This window comes from Pelophylax lessonae, assembly GCF_965119305.1.
Source record: "Pelophylax lessonae genome assembly, contig: HAP1_SCAFFOLD_232, whole genome shotgun sequence".
Lineage (NCBI taxonomy): Eukaryota > Metazoa > Chordata > Amphibia > Anura > Ranidae > Pelophylax > Pelophylax lessonae.
In genome coordinates, this window is record NW_028120100.1 from 200,706 (window position 1) to 220,862 (window position 20,157).

At 45.5% G+C, this 20,157-nt stretch overlaps 1 protein-coding gene across 1 annotated transcript in view; it reads right to left on the reverse strand.

The window, feature by feature from the left end:
* Window positions 1-20,157, reverse strand: part of LOC309543576 (uncharacterized protein) — a gene marked incomplete at its 5' end in the record, with an annotated part of 185,377 nt that overhangs the window by 84,860 nt on the left and 80,360 nt on the right.

Below are 20,157 nucleotides of genomic sequence, written 5' to 3' on the forward strand. Positions count from 1 at the left end.
TCAGAAGACAAGAAAAATTACCAAGAGTTTTCCACACTCATATACACTGCTCAACACTTTATAATCAGAGTATAGCATCAAGTCAGGGAAACTCCTGGGATATTCATCTGGTCAGTCAAGTAGCAGAGGGGGTTGTTACCAACAGGTGCACTAGATGGGCAACAATGAGACGACCTCCAAAACAGGAATGGTTTTACAGGTGGAGGCCACTGACATTTTTCCTACTCATCTTTTCTGAGTGTTTGTCACTAGTTTTGCATTTGGCTGGGGTCAGTGTCACTACTGGTAGCATGAGGCCATACCTGGACCCTATAGAGGTTGCACAGGCAGTCCAACTCCTCCAGGATGGCCCATCAATACGTCCCATTGCCAGAAGGTTTGCTGTGTCTCCCAGCACAGTCTCAGGAGCATGGAGGAGATTCCAGGAGACAGGCAGTTACTCTAGGAGAGCTGGACAGGGCCGTAGAAGGTCCTTAACCCATCAGCAGGACCGGTATCTGCTCCTTTGTGCAAGGAGGAACAGGAAGAGGACTGCCAGAGCCCTACAAAATGACCTCCAGCAGGACACTGGTGTGAATGTCTCTGACCAAACAATCAGAAACAGACTTCATGAGGGTGGCCTGAGGGCCGACGTCCTCTAGTGGTCCCTGTGCTCACTGCCCGGCACTGTGGAGCTCGATTGGCATTTGCCATTGAACACCAGAATTGGCAGCTCCACCACTGGCACCCTGTGCTTTTCACAGATGAGAGCAGAGTTCACCCTGAGCACATGTGACAGACGTGAAAGGGTCTGGAGAAGCCGTGGAGAACATTATGCTGCCTGTAACATCGTTCAGCATGACCGGTTGGGTGGTGGTCAGTGATGGTCTGGGGAGGCGTATCCACGGAGGGACACACAGACCTCTACAGGCTAGACAATGGCACCCTGACTGCCATTAGGTATTGGGATGAAATCCTTGGACCCATTGTCACACCCTATGCTGTTGCAGTGGGTCCTGGGTTCCTCCTGGTGCAGTACAATGCCCGGCCCCATGTGGTGAGAGTATGCAGCCAGTTCCTGGAGGATGAAGGAATTGATACCATTGAATGGCCTCCATGCTCACCTGACCTGAATCCAATAGAACACCTCTGGGACATTCTGTTTCAGTCCATCCGATTCCGCCAGGTTGCCCCTCAGTCTGTTCAGGAGCTCAGTGATGCCCTGGTCCAGATCTGGGAGGAAATACCCCAGGACACCATCCGTCATCTCATTAGGAGCATTTCCCAATGTTGTCAGGCATGCATACAAGCACGTGGGGGTCATACACACTACTGAGGACCATTCTGAGGTCCTGCAATGACATTTCACCAAAATGGACTCGCCTGCTGCATCATTTTTTCACTTTGATTTTCGGGGTGTCTTTGAGTTCAGCCCTCTGTAGGGTGATAATTTTCATTTCCATCAAACTATGTGGCATCCTTTCCTTCCTAACACATTACCCAGTCCATACCAGTATAGATCCTAACACATTACCCAGTCCATACCAGTATAGAGCCTAACACATTACCCAGTCCATACCAGTATAGATCCTAACACATTACCCAGTCCATAACAGTATAGATCCTAACACATTACACAGTCCATACCAGTATAGATCCTAACACATTACCTAGTCCATACCAGTATAGAGCCTAACACATTACCCAGTCCATACCAGTATAAATCCTAACACATTACCCAGTCCATACCAGTATAGATCCTAACACATTACCCAGTCCATACCAGTATAGATCCTAACACATTACCCAGTCCATACCAGTATAAATCCTAACACATTACCCAGTCCATACCAGTATAGATCCTAACACATTAACCAGTCCATACCAGTATAGATCCTAACACATTAACCAGTCCATACCAGTATAGATCCTAACACATTACCCAGTCCATACCAGTATAGATCCTAACACATTACCCAGTTCATACCAGTATAGATCCTAACACATTACCCAGTCCATACCAGTAAAGATCCTAACGGATTACCCAGTCCATACCAGTAAAGATCCTAACACATTACCCAGTCCATACCAGTATAGATTCTAACGAATTACCCAGTCCATACCAGTATAGATCCTAACACATTACCCAGTCCATACCAGTATCTAGGTCCTGAATCTAGGGAAGCAACTGGCATCAATGAAAAGAATCTCCATAGTGAAGGAGAGCTGGGAACGTATCCAGGTACAGACAGGGGCCTACACAGAGGAGGGCGGAGATACAAGGGTGCAGGCATCAAAGCAGAGTAGTTGGGTGACTGTAAGGGTTGAAGGGAAAAAGGCCAGGAGGCCGATCCTGGGCTAGAGCACTCCAGTAAATACGCCCTGTTGCGTGATGTTGGGGAAACCAGTCAGGGACAGCATTTCTGGAGCAGAGCGACGCCCCTAGCTGCCAGGGGAAGAACTCCTCAAGTAGGGGCGGTAGCAAGGGAAAGGAAAGACATGTTCTGGTGGTAAGGGACTCTGAAGGACAGAGAGTGTATTCTGTCAAAAAGACCGTAGGTGCCGAGCTGTCTTTCTTTTTACCGGGCGCTCAGCTTCGGCACATCACGGATCTGTTGGACAGATTATTGGGTGGGGTTGAGGGAAGACCCAGATGTCATTGTACACGTGGGTACCAATGACAAAGTCAGAGGAAGATGGAGAGTCCTAAACAATTTCAGGGACTTAAGCACTAAGTTGAGGACTAGGACCTCCAAGGTGATTTTTTTCAGAAATACTACCTGTACCTCGAGCCACACCAGAGAGGCAGCGGGAGATGAGGGAAGTAAACAAGTGGCTGAGGAGCTGGTGTAGTAAGGAGGGTTTCGGGTTCCTGGAGAACTGGGTCGACTTCTCAGTCGGCCACCGGCTCTTTGGTAGGGACGGATTGCACCTAAATGGGGTGGGTGCAGCCGTACTGGGTGAGAGGATGGCCGAAAAGATGAGGGGCTTTTAAACTAGGTCCTGGGGGGGAGGGTACAGATGTAGAATTAGCCAGAGGGGAGCAAGGTTCAGTGGGCACAAATGGGGACATTAGCGGTAGGGTGTTCAGAGTTCCTAAACCCAAGGTGGGTATGGTGAAAAATCGCAAGAGCAGCCTAAAAACAACATCAAAACGAGGATATAGTATGCAACCAGACAAAATTACGAGGTTTGTATACCAATGCTAGAAGCCTGGCCAACAAGACGGGAGAGCTGGAGCTGCTGATGTTTGAGGAGGACTTAGATTTTGTGGGGATTTCAGGGACTTGGTTTGACAGCTCTCATGATTGGCTGGCGACCATTCAGGGGTATTCCCTTTATCGCAGAGATAGAGAAGGTAAAAAAGGGGGAGGGGGAGGGGTATGTCTGTATATTAAGAACAGTATACAGGTAAATATGAGGGATGATATTACTAATGGAGCTATGGATGAGGTAGAATCCCTATGGGTAGAACTTCAAAGGGAAGGCACTATGAGGAAAGTAATATTGGGCGTATGCTATAGGCCCCCCAACCAGAGGGAGGAGGGGGAGGCGGACTTCCTTTCACAGATTGGATTGGCAGCAAGGATGGGAAATGTAATTATAAATGGGGACTTTAATTATCCTGATATAGACTGGGCAGAAGAAACCGCACATTCAGCCAAGGCTCTGCAGTTCCTAAATTTTTTGCAGGACAATTTCATGGGTCAGATGGTGAACGCACCGACAAGAAACAATGCGGTACTAGACCTACTGATTACCAACAATACAGACCTGCTCACGGATATAGAAATACGGGGCAACTTAGGAAACAGTGACCATAGGTCAATTAGTTTCAGTATTAATCATAGTAATAGGAAACACAAGGGTAATATAAGGACACTGAATTTCAAAAGAGACAACTTCCCTAAACTGCGCTCTTTGCTAGACAATATCAAATGGGATAGAACCCTGGGAACAAAGAACACGGAGGAAAAATGGGAGTGCTTCAAGAGCATACTAAACAAAGGGATTGGCCAGTGCATTCCAAAGGGGAATACATTTAAAATTGCTAAAATAAATCCAGGGTGGCTAAACTCCAACATAAAAATGCATATTAATACTAAAGGAAAGGCCTTCAAAAAATACAAGGCTGAGGGGTCATTGGCAGCATTCCAACATTACAACGAGTGTAATAAGAAATGTAAAGGCAAAATCAAAGCGGCTAAAATAGAACACGAGAGACATATAGCGGAAGAGAGTAAAAAAACTAAAAAAACTAAAAATTCTTTAAGTATATACATAGTAAGAAAGCGAGGCCAGAGCACATTGGCCCCATAAAAGACGATGAAGGGAATCTGGCCACAGAGGACAGTGAGAAAGCGGAAGTGCTAAATAATTTCTTCTCTTCAGTCTTCACAAAAGAATTGGGGGGCTACACTAACCCAGCTTGTAATGCTAAACTAAATAATACACCTCAGGAAGTACAGCCATGGCTAACAGAAGATAGACTTAGAACTAAACTAGAGAAACTTAACATAAATAAATCCCCGGGACCGGATGGCTTGCACCCGAGGGTTCTTAAAGAACTCAGCCAGGTGATTGCCAGACCGTTATTCTTGATCTTTAAGGGTAGTCTACAGACGGGTATGGTGCCAGCTGATTGGAAAAATGCCAACGTGGTACCAATATTTAAAAAATGTCCGAGATATATCCCGGGTAACTATAGGGCGGTCAGCCCAACATCAGTAGTCTGCAAGATTTTGGAGGGGATGTTAAGGGACCACATACAAGACTTTAGTAATGAAAACGGTATTATTAGTAGTAACCAGCATGGATTCATGAAAAATCGTTCTTGCCAAACCAATCTATTAACCTTCTATGATAAAGTGAGTTTCCATCTAGATAAAGGAAGGCCTGTGGATGTGGTGTATCTGGATAAAGGAAGGCCTGTGGATGTGGTATATCTGGATAAAGGAATGCCTGTGGATGTGGTGTATCTGGATAAGGGAAGGCCTGTGGATGTGGTATATCTAGATAAAGGAAGGTCTGTGGATGTGGTGTATCTGGATAAAGGAAGGTCTGTGGATGTGGTATATCTGGATAAAGGAAGACCTGTAGATGTGGTATATCTGGATTAAGGAAGGCCTGTGGATGTGGTGTATCTGGATAAAGGAAGGCCTGTGGATGTGGTGTATCTGGACTTTGCAAAGGCATTTGACACAGTTCCCCACAAACGCTTACTGTACAAACTAAGGAAGGTAGGTATGGACCATAGGGTGAGTGCCTGGATAGAGAACTGGCTCCAGGGGAGAGTCCAGAGCGTGGTGATAAATAGGGAGTACTCGGATTGGGCGGGTGTGGAAAGTGGGGTCCCCCAAGGATCTGTCCTGGGACCAATCCGGTTTAATTTATTCATAAATTATCTAGAGGAGGGGATATCTAGCACAATCTTTGTATTTGTGGATGATACTAAACTAAGCAGGCCAAAATCTTCTATGCTGGATGTGGTAACCTTACAAGTGGACTTGAACAAAATAATGGGGTGGGCAACTACATGGTAGATGGCAGTGGCCACTTAATAAATCTAGAGGGAAAACGGTTTAACCTTAAAATACGTAAGGGGTTCTTTACTGTTAGAGCAGTAAGAATGTGGAATTCTCTTCCACAAGCAGTGGTATCAGCAGGGAGCATCGATAGTTTCAAAAAACTATTAGATGGGCACCTTAAAGACCACAACATACAGGGGTATACAATGTACAACATACAGGGGTATACAATGTACGTTAACATAAAACACACACACACATCATAGGTTGAACTGGATGAATTGATGTCCTTTTTCATCCTCACCAACTATGTAACTATGTAACAGTATAAATCCTAACACATTACCCAGTCCATACCAGTATAGATCCTAACACATTACCCAGTCCATACCAGTATAGATCCTAACACATTACCCAGTGCATACCAGTATAGATCCTAACACATCACCCAGTCCATACCAGTATAGATCCTAACACATTACCCAGTCCATACCAGTATAGATCCTAACACATTAACCAGTCCATACCAGTATAGATATCCAGCATGATATTTTTCCCCGTTGAGATCTGATGTGTTTTCAAAAGTGTTCCTTTCATTCTTTGGAGCAGTGTATGTTGGTCGAGCATTTCAAAGTGTAAAAGAGATCTGTGGTGGAACTGGGTGCAATCACAACACCAAACTATGACAACTAACCAGATCAATGATACCACCCAACCAAACATCACTAAGTAACCTTTAACCCATTCTTCCATAATTACCTGAGCTGATATCTGGAGAAGTTTCTTCCTCTTTAACTGCGTCCATCATCCCAACCTCCTCTGTAAAATGCTGATCACCCCTCACATACGTCTTTTCCTTTATAACCTCAATTTGTACATTTATCAGATCTTCATCCTAAACCAACAAAATGGCAGAAATAATATTAAATACAAAAAAATAATAATGATAGAAGAATGATATCTCTTAGAGCTTGGGATCACTCTCCTTTATTCTCATCTACCTGATGATGGTGAGGGATGGTGTGACCTTCCTGTGTGGAATCCCGGGAATACGGAGGACGGGGACATCTCTCTGGTGGATTTCTGTAACTGGATGACTCCACCATGGTGTCCTGGTACTGCTTTATGTGACTTTTTGGAAACTCTGCCTCCTCCACCACAAAATCCTCATCATCCTCCTCTTTTATCTCTTCTTTAATGTTAACTTGTGTGGAATCCCAGGAATACAGAGGACGGGGACATCTCTCTGGTGGGTCCCCATTACTGGATCCATCTGTAGGAAACACACACACTGACTGAATACATTGTTTCTATGTGTTTATCAGATGATGGAGGATCTAGGTGGAGCCTCCGTACTGCTCTCTCCTTTACAATAAAGTCTCCTCTTACCTGGTGATGTGAGAGGCGGCTGATTCTCCATCATGACGTCTTTGTAGAAGTGGATCTACAGATCCTCAAATATCAATCCATGTTTTTGTATTTAGTGGCCATCACTCACCTGTGCTGATGTCTGGAGAAGATTCCTCCTCTTTAACTTTGCCCATCATCCCAACCTCTTCCCTGAACTGCTGATCACCCCTCACATACGTCTCTTCTTCCTCTTTAACCTCATCTTTTATATCTATCAGATTTTCATTCTAAACAAACAAAATAGCAGGGAATGGTTTCTTTAAAATGTGAGCACAAATAACCTTATACCTAAAAGTGGAATATATCTTCATACAGTCAGATCACTTTTATGATCTCGACATCCATCTTCACCTACCTGATGATGGTGAGGGATGGTGTGACCTTCCTGTGTGGAATCCCGGGAATACAGAGGACGGGGACATCTCTCTGGTGGGTTCCCATTACTGGATCCATCTGTAGGAAACACACACACTGACTGAATACATTGTTTCTATGTGTTTATCAGATGATGGGGGATCTAGGTGGATCCTCCGTACTGCTCTCTCCTTTACAATAAAGTCTCCTCTTACCCGGTGATGTGAGGGGCGGCTGATTCTCCATCATTACTTCCTTGTAGAGATCCTTGTGTCCTTCTAAGAATCTTCTGAGAATTCTCCTCACCTCTCTGGTCAGATCTGTGTTTTATTAATACAGATAAGAGTGATGTCATGTGACAAGCGAGAGAAAGCAAGGTGGCAGCATTGGGTCTGGGTGAAGAGTGGGGGATAGAAGCATCGAATAAGGGTTGTGAGGAGTGGAGATCTTCAATGTTAAATAAGGGAATGAGGAGTGGGGGACAACAGTGTTAGATGGGGGGTGTGGAGTGGGGGACAGCGATGTTAGGTGGGAGGTGAGGAGCGGGGGACAGCGATGTTAGATGGCGGGTGAGGAGCAGGGGACAGCGATGTTAGATGGGGGGGTGAGGAGCACGCAGAGAACAGCGATGTTAGATGGGGGGTGAAGAGGGGGGAACAGCAGTGTTAGATGGGGGATGAGGAGCGGGGGACAGTGGTGTTAGATGGGGGCTGAGGAGCGGCAGACAGTGGTGTTAGATGGGGGCAGGTAGCTGTGTCTGGTATCTTCTGACACATGCAGAGTATAGATGGCACAGACACAGTGGGGTTCCCGGTCATCCAGTATATACAGATCTGGGGGCCCAGTTGGTGTTGGGGCAGAGGACGGGATTAATGTTAGTAGTGACAAGGGAGGAAAGCTGCTGAATATTTCCAGAGGTGAGTGTTGGGGTCACCCCGAGCTCTGCCTTTTACCCAGATAGATTATGAGTACCACGGCTCTGCCTGGTGAGGGCGCTACAGGAGAGCTGGAGGAAGTTTTGCTGCTCATCCTACTTATGTGATTTCACCGGGGGACTGCAATCTGATTCTCAGTGTTATGCGTTCCTCTGTTTCTGTTCCTCTGGCATAAAAACATAAGGAGGACATTTTCTTTATGTAATTAAAGATTATATATAGAAAATAAGATCTTATTACCTCCTCTGCTCCAACTTCCAGCTACGTCTCCTCTCTACTTCCTCCCACTCGCCTCTGAAATTCCTATTTATATCTGACATCACTTCCTCTGTGGACCTACATCACTTCCTGTCTGTGCGTTCCATCTGAGAGAAGTCAGGTCACCACCTTGTGGACCATATTGGGATTTTTTTAATTAGCGTACTTATGGTGATTGTAGGAGTATTTGTTCCTCGCAGCAAAACAGTTGAGTTCTCTCGGTGATGTTTTGGTTATTTGCTCTAACTGGTAACTTTTCAGGACTGGCCTTCAGGGTGTTCTCCCTTCATCTTAATCCCAACAGTATCAGTATTTCTTGCTATAAAACTGTTTAGAACCCCCAAACATTATACAATTTTTTTAGCAGAGACCCAAGAAAAAAAAATGGGGATAATTGCAATTTTTTATGTCACACGGTATTTGCAGCGGTATTGTGCAAACACGCAAAAATTACACTTTTTTGGAGAAAAAAATACACTTTAATTCATTAAAAACACCACAATACCCCTAAACCTCAATTTTTTTCTATAATTTGAAAGATGATGTTCCGCTGAGTAAATAGATACCTAACATGTCATGCTTTAAAATTGCGCACACTCGTAGAATGGCGACAAACCATGGTACTTAAAAATCTCCATAGGCAAACCTTAAAAAGCCTTCACAGGTGATCTGTTTAGAGTTACATGGAAGATCTAGCGGAGATCTAGCACTAGAATTACTGCGCTCGCTCTAGCGTTCGCGGTGACACCTCACATGTGTGGTGTGAATACTGTTGACATATGCGTGTGCAACTTACGTATGCATTCGCTTCTGCGAGACGGGGCACTTTACATTTGTTTTTCATATTTTTTCTACTTTTTATCTGTACACTGTTCCTTTTTTTTGTTTTTTTAATCACTTTTATTTCTAATATAAGGAATGTAAACATCCCTTGTAATAGAAATAAGGATGACAGGTCCTCTTTAAGGAGAGATCTGGGGTCAGAATGACCCCAGATCTCTTCTTTATCTTTAAAAGCAAAATATTAAAAAAAAAAAAAAAACTATTTACTTCCAGCCTGAACCAGAAGTGACGTCATGACGTTGCTATGGTCCTCCAACGCCATAGAGGACTTTCCACTCTGAACTATCCTTCCGGCCCCACATCCGGTCACTGTCCAAAGCTTACCACCTCAGCCTCTGCACCATCTCCAAGATACGGCCCTTCCTAACCAACGACACCACCAAGCTTCTAATCCACTCCCTGGTCATCTCTTGTCTGGAATACTGCAACTCCCTCCTCATTGGCTTACCTTTAAATAGGCTATCCCCCCTTCAGTCCATCATGAACGCTGCTGTCAGGTTCATCCACCTTAAAAACTGCTCGGTGTCTGTTTCCCCTCTCTGTCAATCCCTTAATTGGCTGCCACTTAACCTATGAATTAAATTCAGGATACTAACCATAACTTACAAAGCCATCCATAACTTGGTCCCTAGCTACATCACTAACCTGGTCTCAAAATACCAACCAAATCTTTCCTCCCAGGACCTCCTGCTTTCCAGCTCCCTTGTCACCTCTTTCCATGCTCGCCTCCAGGACTTCTCCCAAGCCTCTCCCATCCTCTGGAATGCTCTACCCCAATCTATCTGACTACTGTATCTCCTACTTTGTCCACTTGCAGACGATCTCTGAAAACTCAACTTTTCAGAGAAGCCTATCTGGTCCCACCTTACAACTGTACATTTATTTTCTCCATCAGCACATCGCCCCACAATTGATACCTCTTGTATCTCTTGACCCTTTCTCTTAGATTGTAAGCTCTAACGAGCAGGGCCCTCTGATTTCTACTGTCTTAAAGTGTATTGTAGTTGTACTGTCTACCCTCAAGTTGTAAAGCGCTGTGTAAACTGTCGGCGCTATATAAATCCTGCATAATAATAATATTAATAATAATAATAATAGGGGCAATCAAAGAGTATCTACTCTTTGATCGTCTATGGGAGCAGCCAGCCGCACCGTCGGATCTCTTCTCAAGCGAACCGGCAAAATCGGTAAGCCTGAAAAACACCGGCGAGCGGCAGGAGGGAGAGGGAAGGTAATCGCTTCCCGATGCTTCAAAAAGCTCATAAACCGCTCAGGATGGTTTAATGAGAAAGCCAGCTGCCGGCTGGAATAAACAATACCAGGGTTGTGGCTTCAGCCATAACCCCGATAAACCACAACGTATATATACGTATTGCAATTGCCAAGTGTCAGTTCGCTGTTCTCAAAAAATGCGTATTCAGGTTAGGGGGCGCCTGTATAGGAAAACTAACTGCAGATTTGATTAAAGTTGAATAATGCCCATCATATAGGTGCAGTTCAATTATGTACCTCCCAGGGCCTAACCCAAATAACCCTCCTTAGATGGTGTCATCCCCATCCTGCCTTGTTGCTAGCATGCTGTTAAGATAATCCCTGCCATTAATTTTTACCCTCACTATTACAAGAGGGAGGTCTCTACGATGCAAACCCTGCAACTGTGCGCCCCAACTTACTGTTCGTAGAAGCTCCGAGCTCAGCGCTGCTCCAACAGAGGAGACAGAAAACTGCGCTTGGACTTGAATCATAGAGACATATGACAATCATCTCCTGCTGATTGGGTGACAAGTCTGTTTGGACAAAGGTCCAAGCAAGCACTGTTTAAAGCAAACTGAAAGCTCATCCCTACTCCTGCGTAGGATTCCTGAGCTTTCAGTTCAGGGACAACCTGGTTTTCAGTGCCAGATGACCTGAGCTGTCCAAATAACAGACCAAATTATCCAACAATGACACAATGTTGTGATCTGAAGTAGAACTGGGCAAATAGAGCTGTCTAGAACAGTGGTCTCCAAACTGCGGCCCTTCGCTTGCTTTTATCTGGCCCTTGGGCCACTATTTCATCCACTGAGACCAAAAATAGGGCATAATTCCTCCCACTGACATCAAAGACAGGGCACAATTCCTCCCAATGTCACCAACAATGGTGCCCACTGACACCAACAACAAGGTACAATTCTTCCCATTGACAACAACAATAGGGCACAATTCCTCCAACTGACACCAACGATGGGGCACAATTCCTTCCACTGGACCAATGATGGAGCATAATTCCTCCCCTTGGCACCAGCAATGGGGTAGAATTCCTCCCAATGACACCAACAATGGGGCCCACTGACACCAACGATGGGGCACAATTTCTCCCAATGGCACCAATGATGGGGCACAAAATTGCTCCCAATGACACCAGTAATGGGGCACAATTCCTCCCATTGACACCAACAATGAGACTCAATGACACCAGCAATGGGGCACAACTCCTCCTGCTGACAGCAATGATGGGGCACAATTCCTCCCAATAACACCAGTGATGGGGCACAATTTCTCCCAATGGCGCCAACGTTGAGGTACAATTCCTACTGCTGACACGAACGATGAGGTGCAATTCCTCCCAATGACACCAACAATGGAGCCCACTGACACCAATGATGGGGCAAAATCCCTTCCATTGGCACCAACGTTGGGGCACAATTCCTCCCATTGGTGCCAACAATGGAGCACAACTCCTCCCAATGACACCAACAATGGGGCCCACTGACACCAATGATGGGGCAAAATCCCTCCCATTGGCACCAACGTTGGGGCACAATTCCTCCCATTGGTTCCAACAATGGAGCACAACTCCTCCCACTGACACAAACAATGGGGCACAATTCCTTCCACTGATAACAATGATGGGGCACAATTCCTCCCAATGAAACCAAAGATGGGGCATTTTTTTTTTTTTTTGCCACTGACCGGACCCTTTCTGCTTCCAGTGGCCACAGTCCACCAACCCCCCCCCCCTCCCCCCAGAACTCCCATGCAGAAGCAAAAAGTTGGGTGACCCTTGAAATGAAGTGTCCAAGCTTTGAAAAGAGAGTTTGAAGTTTCTCTTGGGGAAGAAAAACTCTGGCTTGAGCTGTGTTTAAGATGAGACTCAGATATTCCAAGTGATGAGTTGGTTCCAGTACTGAGATCTGAAGGTTCAGGACCCAGTTAAACCTTTGCAATGTCAGGACAGTTCTAGCTATGCTGTCAGCCAGAACTTAAGCTAATAGAGTTGTTCCATATATCCCACAATGGCGATGCCCTGGGAGCACAGCAAGGCTAGCCCTGGGGGCCAGCGCCTTGGTGAACACTCAAAGTGCAGAAGAGAAGATGAACTGGAGAAGCTAAAGACCCACAGCAAAGGGGAGGAATTGCTGGCACGCCAGAAAAACAGGAACATTCAAGGAACATCCATCCTTGATGTCCACAGAGTTTAGAAAGTCTCATTGATTATATAGGTATAGGCAGGAAGTGTTAGATAAGCAAAATTCTGTATATGACATTGTGCTGACTCTGAATCCCGTTCTATTTCTTCTGGGGTGCGTAGATTCTCCACAATGGATCATGACCAGGTAGTGGCTATTACGAGATCACTTTTTTTTACAGTGAGGGGAAAAAGTATTTGATCCCCTGCTGATTTTGTACGTTTGCCCACTGACAAAAAAATGATCAGTACAGTCTATAATTTTAATGGTCGGTTTATTTTACCAGTGAGAGACAGAATTAAGTTCAGATGTTTCTTGTAGTTGGCCACCAGGTTTGCACACATCTCAGCAGGGATTTTGTCCCACTCCTCTTTGCAGATTTTGGGTCATTGTCATGCTGGAATACCCATCCATGTCCCATTTTCAATGCCCTGGCTGAGGGAAGGAGGTTCTCACCCAAGATTTGACGGTACATGGCCCCGTCCATCCTCCCTTTGATGCGATGAAGTGTCCTGTCCCCTTTGCAGAAAAACACCTCCAAAGCATAATATTTTCACCCCCCGTGTTTGACATTGGTGATGGTGTTCCTGGGGTTTATAGGCAGCAATCCTCCTCCTCCAAACACGGTGAGTTGAGTCGATGCCAAAGAGTTTGACTTTGGTCTCATCTGAGCACAACACTTTCTCCCAGTTCTCCTCTGAATCATTCAGATGTTCATTAGCAAACTTCAAACAGGCCTGTACATGTGCTTTCTTGAGCAGGGGGACTTTGCGGACACTGTAGGATTCCAGTCCTTCACGGCGTAGTGTTTTACCAATTGTTTTCTTGGTGCCTATGGTCCCAGCTGCCTTGAGATCATTGACAAGATTCTCCTGTGTAGTTCTGGGCTGATTCCTCACCGTTCTTATGATCATTGAAAATCCACGAGATGAGATCTTGCATGGAGCCCCAGATCGAGGGAGACTGACAGTTATTTTGTGTTTCTTCTATTTGTGAATAATCGCACCAACTGTTGTCATCCTCACACCAAGCTGCTTGGCGATGGTCTTGTAGTCCATCCCAGCCTTGTGTACGTCTAAAATCTTGTCCCTGACATCCTTGGACAGCTCTTTGGTCTTGGCCATGGTGGAGAGATTGGAATCTGATTGATTGATTGCTTCTGTGGATAGGTGTCTTTTATACAGTTAACAAGCTGAGATTAGAAGGCTTCCCTTTAAGCCCCTTTCACACTATCCGTCGGATTCCGTTTTTCTCAGCGGGGGAATCGAGCCGCCGATCCCCCGCTGAGCAGAAGGATGACAGCTGTGTCTCCGCGCTGTGTGCGGAGACACAGCTCTCAGTTCCCCATGCATCTCTATGGGGGAAATCGGATGGGAACGGACCGTCGGTCCGTTCTCATCCGATCCGATCCGCTGGACGGATGGAAAATAGGGTTTCCATTCGTCCAGATTTGACAGATCAGATTGGGTCAGATGTCAGCGGACATGTCTCCGCTGACATCCGACGCCCCATAGGAATGCATGGGGGGACCGTTCAGATCCGCCAAAAAAACAAACAGGCGGATCTGAACGGTGTGAAAGGGGCCTTAGGAGAGTGCTCCTAATCTCAGCTTGTTACCTGTATAGAACACACCTGGTAGCCAGAAATGCTGATTGATAGGGGATCAAATACTTATTTAACTCATTAAAATGCAAATCAATTTATAACTTTTTTGAAATGTGTTTTTCTAGATATTTTGTTGTTTTGCTGTCTCTCACTGGTAAAATAAACCGACCATCAAAATTATAGACTGATCATTTCTTTGTCAGTGGGCAAATGTACAAAATTAGCAGGGGATCAAATACTTTGTCTGTTTATCAATCAAATCAAATCAAATGTTGTTGATTCTATGAGTTAGAAAATGCACTAAGTTTAAGATGTTAATATGGTCCAACGCTGTTATTTTGAGATTGTCATTATGTATAAATTCTACATCACAAGTTGTTGCTGGATGTGTTATGTGCTCTGACACTTCTGTTGAAAATTGTTTATGAAATGAATATAAAAATTAATAAAAAAAAATGTTATTGTAAAAAAAAAAACAATTGCGCACGCTCGTGGAATTGCGACAAACTACGATAGTTCAAAATATCCATAGGAGATGCCTAAAAAGCCTTCACAGGGTACCTGTTTAAAGTTACAGAGGAGTTCTAGTGCTAGAATTATTGCTTTTGGTGTAATGTTTGCAGTGATACCTCACATGTGTGGTGCGAATACCATTCACATATGCACGCGTGACTTGAAAGCTTGGACACCCCACATCGATGACCCCAGCCTCTTCCTCACTGCTCACACTTGTTTTAGCAGCCCTGGTTGCCGCTGGCCATCTTTCCTCCTCAATGTTAATAGGAGCAGACCTGGTTCCTGCTGCTGCAGCCTTCAGGGCATCAGGTGGCCACTTCCCGGTACGCTCTACCTGCATGCACTCTTTCCCTGACAATCGGGTTTCCTGTGATGCGCATACTGGACCACTGCCAGTTTGCATGGCCTCCAGCTGCATCGTCACCCTGAGCATTCCTTTCCCATAGCCATGAAGAGGTCCCGATTCCAAGGCCGGCAAGGCCTGAGTGACTCTGGGATCCCATGACACACACAGCTTTCTGGGCCGACCTCCACTTCTCTCCCCCCGCAGCAGCAGATAGCCGCAGTGCCCACACTGGCTCCATGCTTGCACCCGCAAAGTCACACTTAAACACTGGGGACATACCAGGCCTAAGTGCTCCACGCCTCCTCCAGTGCATAATGCCAATTTTCAGTCAGGCACCATCCGCACTCCTGTATCCCACAGGATGGATGTCTTTGGCTTTCCGGTCTACTCCCCCATCTGCCCAGCAGGTTCATCGCCAACAGGTGGAATGATAACTGATGCGCTCTCTCTCCGACAATCTCCATGCTGCTTCGCCACATACGTGTCTCCCTCTCTGCCACACCCGAAGGAGGAAGTAATTTATGGACATTCCTTGTCACTCCTGATTGGCTGGGCGCAAATGACGTCTCCACCCACATTCCTTTCCCGCGTGGTGCAGTAACCCCTCCAATGCGGCTCTCTCTCAACACAGCCGACATGGAAGTTTCAGCAAAGCGGATCATGTCCCTCGCCAGACATGCATCCGCTCTTCTTGCTTGTAGCAGGGCCCCAGCTGTGCCTCCATCACCTTGAGCCAGCTGTCCCTCTTTGCCAGTCCAGAGAATTGTCTTGCGGTCGTATGCACGGTCAACAGTCCTCCTCCCAGCACATGTACAAGCAAGACCCGTCACCATACTGTCTCTGAAGAAAGTCCCACTGCCCTTCCCGGCATGGCCGACAGATTTCTTCACAGTACTGACACTGCTACTTTATAGAATAAATATCCCGCTGTTGTATGCACAGTCAACATCTTTCCATGTAGTCTTGGCACACACGCGGCCCCCCGGCACACTGATCCACGTGCCTTGGCCGCCATTTTCTCTGTCCATACTTGCACCTTTTACTGTTAAGCAGACACAGTCCATATTCACATAGAGATGCCTTTTTCTTGCCTCCCAATACTTCACAGGAGTGTACATTTCATAGCCCAGACTGAAGCTTTCCGCCATTTGTAGGTACAGATTGCGATTCTGACTGGAGTCTTTGCGTTTTGCCACGGGCAACCATCTTTGTGGAATTTTCTCTTCATCCCACTCTCTCTATCTCCTGTAGAGCAGGCCTCACACTTGGATTGAGCATTAGAACAAATTACCGGAAGCAAAAATGACGTTTTTGAAATTTTTCTTCATGCCATTAGAAACGAGGCCGGTAACCCAAGGCGACATCCCGGACAAGCCTCCCCCTCAAATGTAGCACTACTCCCTTGGGAGCTGCTGATTATGGGTACCCCATGGGTTACCATTAGCAATAACGTGACAGTTTGACATTTTCACAAGTGTTTTACCTCAGTCAGTAAACAGTCCAGTAGTTTTGGTTTTTGTGTTTTTATTTGGAACTTGGATAGGAGAAGGGAATGAGTGGGATACTCCAACTGTATACAACTATGCACAAATGGCTGGGAGGACTTGAAAATGCTGAGTAACGCTAATCACGGCTAGGCCGCTGCTTCACTTTGCCCCTAGCTGTGAAGTATAAATGAATGAGCTTTCTGAGGTAATCTGTACTGTATTGCTGAACAACTTCAGGGCCCTTCCTGGCACCCCCTTTGTTCCTAATCTTCAGGGTCAACTACACGGCACCCCCTTTGCTGATAAACTTCCTGTGTGAGCTAGCTCCTTGATCCGCTGACTTCTCTGGAGTGGTCCCTTCTCTTAGGCAGACCCTTAGGCAGAACTCCTGGTATTCACGATACTGTTTTTCCCAACGGTCTCTGCCAGCAGCTCCACTTGTCAGCACTCTGGACCCTCTGCAGCTCAGCTCCACACACCTGGTTCACTAGGCCGACCGCCTGAACCACCCTCCTCACACCTGCAGGAGGAGAGACAGCCGCCTACCTTCTCCTGGGACTTTGATCCCGTCGAAAGACACCCTGTCACATGCCCCCCCGTATTTATGGGCAATCCCAGGATGCATTGCAGCAAGGCCCTGCCACTGGGACTTCCATAAAACACAATGTGTAACTGGCTAGGTTTCCTCCACTGTCCAACAAGGTCTCTCATTGGACACAGTGGGGACACTCCCTCAGACCCAGTGAATCACACCTTGAAACACATGACTGGCAAATTAACAGATCAGGCTTCCCTGATAAGCAGAAGGAGCAAATAGATGCTTTTTCCTAGCACCTACCTAGGAGGGTGCTACATACTTGTGAGATATTGGCTTTTGGTTTTTATTAATAGTTTGATATAATTTCAATGTCCCCATTTGTGTGAAGACAGTTTCTAGGTTTTAGTATAAGAAATAATTGATTTACCAATTCCTTTTTATTTTATTATTTTATTTTTTGCTATAAACAAAAAAATGTATGTCATTTTTATTTATTTATTTATTTTTTATTAGTAATGGCGGCGATCTGCGATTTTTAGCGGGACTGCGACATTGCGGCGGACAGATTGGACCCCTAACTGACATTTTTGACACTTTTGACACTGGGGGGGGGGGGGCAGTGACATTACTACAGTAATCAGAGCTAAAAAATATGCACTGTCACTGTAATAATGACACTGGCCAGGAAGGGGTTAACACGGTGGGTGATCAAAGGGTTAAATGTGAGCCTAGGGGAGTGATTCTAACTGTATGGGGGAGGGGCTTGTGAAATGACAATAGAGACTATATGGAAGGCGCTCTGTGATTAATACAGAGAGAGAGGAAAGGTCAGATGTTTTTACAACAGCCGACCGTTCACTCTCAGTGGAGAGCGATCGCGGGTGTCCGACGGCAATCAGAAGCCGGCGACGCGCACTCGCCCCCTAGCTGCAGGCACGCAACCCGACGTATGGCTAGGAGGGCCAGCCTGCTGCAGTATAACTGCGACGGGCGGTCCGGAAGAAGTTAAACAAACTTTGCACCAATCCCACAACTGCACAATCTCATATAATCACACATTGATACAATCGGCACATTTAACCACTTGCCTCCCGGCAATTAAGGTCCGTGCTGTAGCCGACTTTCAGCTATAGCGCGGGCCAGAAGTAGTTAATCCCTGAGGAAAGGCCAGAGATTTAACAAGATGGATTTTGCAGCTTACCATCCCCCATCTCATGCAGAGACCCACATGGCACTCGCTCTCTGTTATCTTTTAAAGGGAACAGTGCATAAAATATTTACATTTGCTGTATTGTGTAAATATTATAAATTGGACTCACCAGTCCTGCCGCAGGATTCCGTTAGTAAACAGGAATCCAATCTTCACCCATCACGGTGAGCTTGGTCTTGGCGACCTTCAAGGACTGGGTCCCCTTGTTTTAGAGGGACCATGGCCTTGGACCTGTAGAGCACCCTGCACGGAGCGCCTTTGGGGTTTGGTATTACCAAGGGTCCGGATCCCAGGGTCCAGCGCCTAAAAAAAGGACAACATTACAGGCAAATCCTCGTATCTTCTCCCCGAGGCTCGGGTACCATATTTTTAGTCCACTGATTGTTTAGGATGGATCCCGATAGATAACCCCTTAGATCCAGAGATCTTTGATCGGGGGATGTAGAATAATCTTCTTTCTTCTTTGAAGACAAATGTGGAGAGACTCTCCACTGTGACCATCACCTTTACACACTGGTGAAAAAACTGGGAGGTACTTCCTGTGTGGGAGGGATTATATAGGGGGGGAATCCTTTCTGATTGGTTGCCAGTGTCCTTCACCTGTAGTTAGCTATATAACCCATATAGGGCTGACATTAACGATTATTTTCACAATTGATTAATTGGCCGATTATTGTTTCGATTAATCGACTAATCGGATAAAAACCTCAAAAAAAAGAAAAGTTTGGTGTATAATTTAGTTAATATTCTTGAATATCTATATGCAGTGGTAAAAATAAATATCCAGCTATATAGTTGGATATTTAATCCACTCTGAGACAGATATAGAAAACTTCTCAATCAAACGAATCTTCAAATAGTGGATGTGGTTTTTGCTCAAAAGTTATATTCATTTTAAAATTTAATGTTAAGTGCCCGTTCACATACGAGCGACGCTACTTCGCACCGCGACCTCCGAGGTCGCGGTGCAAGCAGCGCACCGCGACCTCGGAGCGGCCGCCACGGACTTCATAACATTGAAGTCTATGGCGGTCGCCTCCTGGTCGCCCCAAAGAAGCTCCGGACCCTTTTTCTAAGTCGGAGCGACTTGTGTTGCTCCTATTAGAACGGGTCCGCAGCTTCCCTATGGGAGGCGAACTACGGCGACCTGTGAGGCGACCAGGTCGCCTCACAGGCCGCCTTAGTGTGAACGGGGGCTAAAAGCAAGTGGAATTTTCAAACAACGCTCGTCCATTCAACGATGATACAAATAATTTTTGCACAAATATAGATGGAAATATTTTTGCCCAAAAATCCAATCCATGTATGGGCAGCAGAAGACATTTAGTAGCAGAAGCATGCTTTTTTTTATCACCTGTCATGATGGGGTTAAAAAAAAAAAAAAATCCCTTTATGGTAAAAAAAAAAAAAAAGAAGATATCGCTACTGTAATATAATTTCTACTGTGAAACAGTGACAGTATTAATCTTGTATCATGTATAAAAAAATATGCTCAGAAGTCGGATATGCCGGATATTTTACCTGGGAGTCAGACATGAAGCTATGTGGAAGGGGGGGGGAATTAACATTTTTATATTAAAGTAGTACTAAAAGCTGAGACTTTTTTTTTTTTTCATGGATATAATATTTTTAATATAATGCACAATACTAGTAAACTTTTACTCTAAATGTAATTGTAATGTCTCATATCACCTCTAGT